The following is an 8535-nucleotide window of genomic DNA, read 5'->3' as shown; positions in this document are numbered from 1 at the left end:
ATGACAATGTGACTTGATTTGATGAGAGTTCGCCACAGTTTGCCAGGACTTAATATTGATTGACCTATTCCAGAGAGAGACAAGGTGAGTGATACGGAGCTGGACCTCGTTCTGGGGCTGGTTCTGGGCATCGGCATCCCTCTGCTCCTGCTGCTTCTCCTGGCTGCGCTGGCCTGTTTCTGCTGCTGCAAGAGGACTGTCACTGGAGAGTGAGTAACATGAGCAACACATTCAATACAATTTACATACAATTTTGGCTTGTAGATTGGTTTTTAAAAAAATAATTTGATAACAGATTATGTTTAAACACAGCTGATGACGATGTGCTCTTGCTGTTTTCATGCTGAATACTCCACCAAAAGACACTGTATTTTCAAACGCTCCTCTCTGCCTTTTCAGATTAGGACCAGTTTAGAATCACAGAAGATAAAATGGATTAAGGTGATTTTGTTAGTCAAGTGTCAAAATATCCATAGCAAATCGTCAATCCACTTGTGCAGCACAATCCTTTTCTCCACTTTTAAACCACACCGTATGTTGCGATAACTCTAACTGCAAACCTGTTTGTGCCTATTTGGGTTCTAGCTTCAGTGCTTTTGGTTCATGTTCATGGCTTTTTTTCTTTTGGCAGTCCCTCCTGCCAGGTTTTTTTTTTTTTTTTTTTGCCTCACTAGTGGTAAACAATACCATGGCTGTAGTTATCTCAATTTTGCCTCTACACAACATTCCTCCTCTGGTGTGTATTGAACATCACAGCCTCACTGCAGTCTTTCTAAAACAAAGTTTATAGTCGCACACAAAACAATAGTTAGACCATCATTGGGCACTAAAACGCTGATGAATAAATATAAAACTGGTTTTAGGTGGGTCAGCAGCTCCTTTGGGCAGGGTGAGGCAGGGTTCATTACAAGTCACCACAAAATATACTGCTGCAGAGAATAACCAGATGATACCACACACACACACACACACACACACACACGGTTTCAAGGTACAGTAGTCAAGTAGGTCTGCCCAGAGACAATCCTTTACAGCAGAACTTGGAGGCTTTAAATCCTGTCCTCTGTGCTGCTGCTGCAGCTCTGTCTTCTTGTATTTAACTTCTCAGTCGGAGGACGGACTGCCCACTCTCTTACTATATTAAACAAAACACACTTCCTACTAACAGCTTTGGTTCGAGTTATGAAACTGCAGTTGGGTAACACTGAGGAATATCTGCAGATTTACAGTAAACCACAGTAATAATGAGGGGGACACATCTATGGCTAAAACTGCATCATGAAATCATCCGATGTATTTTCTCAAAGGAATAGTTCAACTTTTTGGTGAATATGCTGATTTGCTTTCTTGCAGGCAGTTGGCTGTATGTTAAATATGAAGGTAAGTCTTAGCACAAAAACAGAATAATGAGGAAACAGCTAGCCCACTAATTAACATAATATTTCGTTTTCAGTATAAAAACCAAAGTGTAAAAATAACAAATTGTGGTTATACATGCAATTTCATGCCAGACTATTTCTTAAGTGGGACCAGTAACTTCCTTTTGTGTAGTCTAGACAAAAAACATAAAATGTGTTAGTTTGTGAGCTTTGTGAGATAAGCTAGCTGTTTCCTGTCTTTATGTTAGACTGAACTAAGGAGCTTCATATTTACCATGCAGATATGTGAATGGTATACATTTTCCCAAAATATCAAACTATTCCTTTAGATAGATATAAAAAACATGTGGTGTTTGCTTTTGTGAGGAAGATTACATAACTTTATCAGTCTCTTTCAGGATTTAGTCAGTCAACGCAGATTAAAAAGTCATTAACAATAAAGAGATTGAAATGATTCAATTGCACATAGAAAAAGATCACATGACTGTATGATTTAAGTTGAATGTATCACGTTGAATGAAAGTCCACTCTGAAATACATCTCAGGTCCAGATGTACAGTATGTGTGTGTGTGTGTGTGTGTGTGTGTGTGTGTGTGTGTGTGTGTGTGAATGTGCATAGCAGTGCATCTATTGACGACTTTGTGCATCATAATGTGCATGTGTCCTTGGCCCCAGCGTGTGCGTACAGATGTATGGCATCTGGGCCAGGTGTTAGTGGGCCATAGAGACACATAATCCCCCTGATGACTGGCCTGCTTTCTCTGCTATCAGTAAACTAGACCCTATGGATATAATGGTCGAGGTCTTTGCCCGCATTGAGGGATTATGTTGTTAGATTAGAGTGAGAAGCGAAAACTAGGAAGGAGGTTATGCTGTTGTCTTTGAACAAGATTATGTGCTATGATATAATAATACTTAAGATTCCAAATGTACGTACAGTATGTGATATGACGAAGATGGGGCAGCGATGGTTTAATGTAGTGTATCCAATGTTCCTGTTTAACTTCCTGCTATGTAACATGGAGTAGGTTTTTACTGTGTTTTGAAGCATTGTATTAATAAAATACTATAAAAATCAGCCGTTACTACATTTTAGACTAAGCTTGAGAGTTTGAGCACAACATGTCAGAGAATTAACTGTAATCAAGGATCAGACAAATGGTCTGAAGAGGTTTGTACAGTCAGAAGCCAAGAAATCATTTGGCAAGAATTGTGTTTTTTTTTTTCTTTGGTCTTTATTCACAGAGTGATTCATGGCACACCAGGTTGCACAGTCTGTAGCCTCATTTCAGCAAGGATATACATATTTGCTCAGAGAACAACCATAATGATATACAATCCAAAACATCTGAACTGTAAATCAGACAACGGCAGGTCTAGAGAAGCATTCAGGGTGTATTTTTCATGTTTTTAATCAGCTTCATCCCCAGATTTCAGCATCTTTCAACACTCTGAATATTGAGGCTGGAACCTGTATGAATATTCATGAGTCACTGAGTATTCCACAACAACTGCTGCCTATCCAAACATTTCCATAAATTGCCTGAGATGATTGTCTGCTGAATGGAGAATTAGAGACAGCACTAATCAGAGCCAGGAATTCACTGAATATGGTACCAAATATACAGAAATTTAACTCCTGGCATTGATAGAGCTAAATATGACGACCACTCTCCAGCCTCACAGTACATAATGGCCAAGCTATGGACAATATCTGCTTATATTCAGAGCAAGAAATAATTTGGAGTTCACTCTACATATTTGCAACTTTTGAGAGGCAGACGGCGGTGATTTCTTGTTTACTCTTGCATTCTGATTGGCTTATGTTTTCCTTCCAGCCTCCCCTACTCGTTGCCAGACTATGTCCAGGAGCAGTACAACCCTCCACCCTTCAACTACTCTGACCCCGCTCTGCACTACATGACCCACTGCAGCCCTCGGATCATAGACAACATCACACCCCGGCAACGCTTCAGATAGCACATATGAGAACCACATAAACATACATGCGTACGTGCAAATCGCTCACACAGACACTAAAAGACACTAAAGCTTGCACACAAAAAAATGCACAGGCTTACAAACACAATGTAAGCACTTTTGAAGCCACTGTATATGTTTCATATAATGACAAGATGAATGACTCTTATTTATATTGTAACAAACAAGTAATTAAACCTGAGTGACTTTTAAAGTCAATTATTTTCAATCCTCTCCGCTGAGCGATGGACCTGCCAAGTGAGAGCTGGAAGTTTTTTCGCCTGGACAACAGTTTACAGTCAGAGTCTGACCCAGCAGAACTCGACAATCTCTTGGCTGGAGACGATGATGAAAAGTAAACCACTGCAGTGGTGTTTAGCTTCCAGCTGATACTAGGCCAACAGCTTCCTTGATAGCAACATTAGCAATTGCCAGAATACCTGCGCTCCTGCCCTCTGTTCACCATCATATTCAATATTGAGTTTCTTATTGCTCTTGGGGGCAGTGTGCAGTAATACATCCATTTTTGGAAAATCAGCATCACTCATAATCACCAAACCATCGGTGATTCAATTTATGTAACTGTCATTATTTTGCAAACATCTCAATCCATAAAAATGTTGGTGTCACTGTTTTCTAAAAGCATTCGTCTCACTTTGGAGTTACACAACAACAAACAGCAAATTATTGTTCATTGCTGGATTGTCTCCCAGTTAATTTAACACAACAGAGTAATTCAGTGTTTCAACTGGCAGCAGTCTTTTGGACTGTCAATGCAAGTTAAAAAAAAATGTGTAAATATAATGTAAATCATTAAAAGTGGTGATTTCAAGAGCAGATGAGAATTGAATTTTGTTATTGAAACAATCGTGTCACTTTACTAATGTTGGGAACAGAATGGCTAAAGATATGGTCTTCAAACAGAAAGGTCCAGGTTTAAATTCTCTCATGGTTATGTGTCCTTGAGTATGACAGTTAATCCTATATAGACTAACTCTAGAGTTTCCTCTACATCTCACCTTGACCTGTGACCTCCCATTGAGGAGGGAAAGGAATAACACATTGTCATCTTCCTGTAAGCTGATACATGTCAAGCTGTAGCTGCTGATAGCTGACAGTTTGTAAAAAGGACTCAATGTTCGTGCTGAAATAATGATGTTATTTCCCCCAAATGTTATTTTTGTCAGGCTGGAAAAGCACTTCACATTCTGAAATGAAGGACACTGGAATAAAGAACAACTCTATTATTACTATTACATTAAAATATTTGTTTTCCATTGGCCATCAGTGGAGTATTGATTAATGTATACAGTTACTTAAAGTCAAATAAACTACATATTGACAATATTGACTTGCCAAAATCAGATTTTGAATTAAAGATGAATCTGTCATCTAATCAGTGGTGAAAAAAGTGCTCAGATCATTTACTTAAGTAGCAGCAAAGTGTACTTAAAGTTTCAAAAGTGCTACTATTTCAAAAAGCTAGATAGCAAGCAGTTAAGGGGACAACTGCCCAATGGGCCAATGACACCCAGCTACCCCAATGGCCCCAAATTTACAGTTTGCCAATTGGATGTGTGTAATTTCACAAACTGTAAGTTTGTTTAAGAGTTTTCACCAGTGCTATGAATAAAATATTAAAAATAATCTTTGTAGCCCTGCCTTGTAGACAGGTCATACGTCAAATTTTGATCTGCAAAGTAACTAGTAACTGTAGCTGTCAAATAAGTGCAGCGCAGTGAAAAATGCAACATTTCCAGTGGTGGAAGAAGTATTCAGATCTTGAGTGAAATAAGTAACACCACATGTAAATGTATGTAAAGAAAACACAACACAACATTACAAGCAAAAGTCCTGCGTTCAAAGTTTACTTCAGTAAAATATTATCAACAATATGTACATCAAGTATCAAATGTAAATATACTCAACTTTTCAGAAAGTTATGTTATTATAAACTGTGTATTGTAGATATATAATTTCTGGTGCATTAACATATAAGTACCATTTTAATGTAGCTAGTTGAGGTGGGGCTAATTTGAACTACTTTATATACTGTCATGTAGATTAATCTATCAAAATGCATGATATGTGCTGATCATATATTTTGAATCTTTTTGCATCTGAACAATAAGTAGCATGTACAAATTTATTTAATACTTAAGTGAACTATCTCAGAATTGCTCTTATGTACTAAATGTACTCACTGTATCTACAGTAGTTAGCTTCCAGTATATTTTTTATTTGACCTGCAGTTTCTCCTCTAGCCACCAGGTGTCCCAGCTGAGTCGTCCACACAAGGCAGATCAATCACATTTGTTTATGAGCATGGTTTAAGCAGAAACGCAGTACTCTCACAGCCACACACACACACACACACAAACACACACACACATACAGTCGCACACACATACGCACAGACGACTGGACACCTGCTCAGCCTTCATCTCAAAGTGGCCACAGCATGCGGTGGAGCCCGCTGCCCCCTGCAGAATGAGATCATCTGAGGGGGGGGCGCGGAGCGAGGCAGCCCTGCAGGTCCCTGCCACTGCAGACACAGACCTGGCCTATGCTACATCCAGGGTCAAGGACGGGGCGCTTCTAGAACACTCTGCCCCTGTCACTTCATTATTGTGGTTACACACTCATGCAGAGAGCTACCCCTGCATAACCTCTGCAGTGGTTCTTGATTTCTCCGGTTTCAGTTTCTACAAGATTGACTGAGTGAGTAAACTGAGATTAAGCCCACAACACTACATGCAGTGGTGTCGAGGAAACTTCTGGAAAGAATAAAAATCCATAGCAAGTAGAGCTGACACCTGTGATGCAAAGGCGCAGCTAACAGTGAACTGCAGCCACTGAAAAACAGCCACCGAGGATGAAATCACCTTGGCGAGGGGGAGCTTTGTAGTGCCACACTTCTGGAAGGTTCCAAGTAGCACTGTTTCATGTGCTGCTGAAGGCTGCAGTGTTTGAACTCCAGCTCCACACTGACTGCAGAAGACAACCTGGAGGCAAGCCAGTGAGGGAGAGAGGGAGACAGGGAGAGGGACAGAGTCAGAGAAGGAGAGAGAGAGAGAGAAAGGACGAGAGGGAAATGAAAAGTGAGGGAGTGAAATCAACAGCAGGGATTCTACTTGACAGCCAGTAAGTGGTTTTGTCCCTCAGATCCCCTCAAATAAAACAAGTGACATGTGCAGGTTTAGAGGCGCTTGATGATCTAGTGCCAGGCCCAACAAACAGAAACACGTTAGGGGGATAGAAAACTAAGTGCATGCTTAACACTATATCCATTTCATCACAACATGATTGAAATAGTCAGGGAATAGAGGGCCCCACCAAATCCTCTTATCTGATTTGAGGCCATTAATCATTTCTGCCTCATGATGTAATTTTAGAAAACAAGTCATTTCTCAGTAACAGGTAGGCCAGAATGCCAATGGGATTGGCTCATGTGCGGCTAGCTTGTTGTTGGACCTTACTCGGCTAATGCCCTTATTGCATGGCTATAAAACCATTCACGCTAACTGGAAATAGTTTGCTGTAGTCAATCAACTTTGTCCATTGACTGAGACAGACCTTTGGCCAGTGTATGCTGGTAAGTATTACTAGTAATCAGGAGCTCTCAGAGGCCAGTCGGACGTGACCGAAAATGCCTGCAGGTCATAAAAAATACATGTATACATGAACACACCCCATCCCTGTTGTATTTACCAACAGTGCATACATACAGAAGCATTACATACAGGAATATAGGCTAATTCAACATACACACACGTGCCTGGATGTTCAAACACACACTCTAGAACAAACAGATGCAGGCCTGAATGTGCACGGACATGCTCACTCACAGAATGTAAAGGTCTTTTCACTAATAGTAGCTACATCCATGAAACACAAACAACTGCCATTCTCTCCCATGAAAGATGATCCGCTCCCTTGGCATGGAACCAGCAGGTGCATTACAAAGGCTCATTCATTAGTAATGGTGTCCGCGTCTTTCAGTTACACAGGTAAACATCTTCTCATATTTGTCACCAGTGTTTTATCCCTCAAAGCCCTCGCAGGCCACAAATTAGCCTTCTCTTTAAGCTTTTTGCTCTAAAGCTGCTTTATTTTAGAACATGATTGCGCAATGCCAACACCCTGCACAGTACTACCACATACTGTATCTCACGTGCTGTGCGTCACTGCCAACCCGCCCCATTGCCAAAAACTGAACTGACCCACATGGTAAGTTTTTCTGTGAAGGGGAACAATGCTAACTGCTATCAGCGGGAGTGATGTTACAGGCCATTGGGAGGTGACATTAATGAAGATAGAGGGGTGACTTCAGCCTTGCCTCTGCTGAACTTAAATGAACTTTGACCCCTGTGATATGGAAACGAAAGCTGCCATTTTATAAAAATGTTCTGGGTTGGGCTGCGTCCGATAAGACTTATTATGATGTGAGGCAGTTACATATTCACAGAGCTGATAACCAGGGGAAATATAATTAGGAACAGCAGTGGTTTGAGCCCAGTGTGTATATGCATGCATCTGAGTAAAAAAAAATACCATAGAATTAACATAACAGCTAACATCCATAATGCAATAATGACACTGTAACATACACTGTATTGTTCTCCACTTGAGAGTTGAGTCTTCCTTGGCTTACATCATGAAGATTGGTTTCAGGTTTTATAGACCATTAAGACATGTCTCCTAGGTTCCAATATTCCCTATCCATATTAACCTACAACCTACAATGACCTTTGACCTGGAGCAGGTCCTCTGAGACCTGAGGCTCATTGAAGGGCATGTCATCAACCAGCCAAACAGCTGATTGGGCATATTGGATGAAGTGCTTCTATAGAAATTGGGCAGGAGGACAAAGTAGAAAGCTTTTCTGATTGTGAAATATATATGACCCAACAGTAAACCATTGTCTCTAAACAACAGTTTTATTGAAACAATTCACTATAGGTGTTGCATAATAATGTCTACAATGTACAAATACTAGAAGAAAGGCACTTAAGTGTCCATGGCAGCTACATATTAATATCTAAGGTCTCATTTTACAGAGTTTGCCAAGTATTTTCAAAGAGGCAGAAGGTGAATTCATACACCTCCACATACAGTTGTTCACACATGCTCCAGCTTATCTGATTCTTGTGACAGGTTTAGGCCTTTGTGCCG

Source organism: Seriola dumerili, unplaced genomic scaffold (assembly GCF_002260705.1).
Source record: "Seriola dumerili isolate Sdu_G_001 unplaced genomic scaffold, Sdu_1.0 BDQW01000073.1, whole genome shotgun sequence".
In the NCBI taxonomy this organism is placed as follows: Eukaryota; Metazoa; Chordata; class Actinopteri; order Carangiformes; family Carangidae; genus Seriola; species Seriola dumerili.
Note: the sequence above shows the minus strand (reverse complement) of the source record.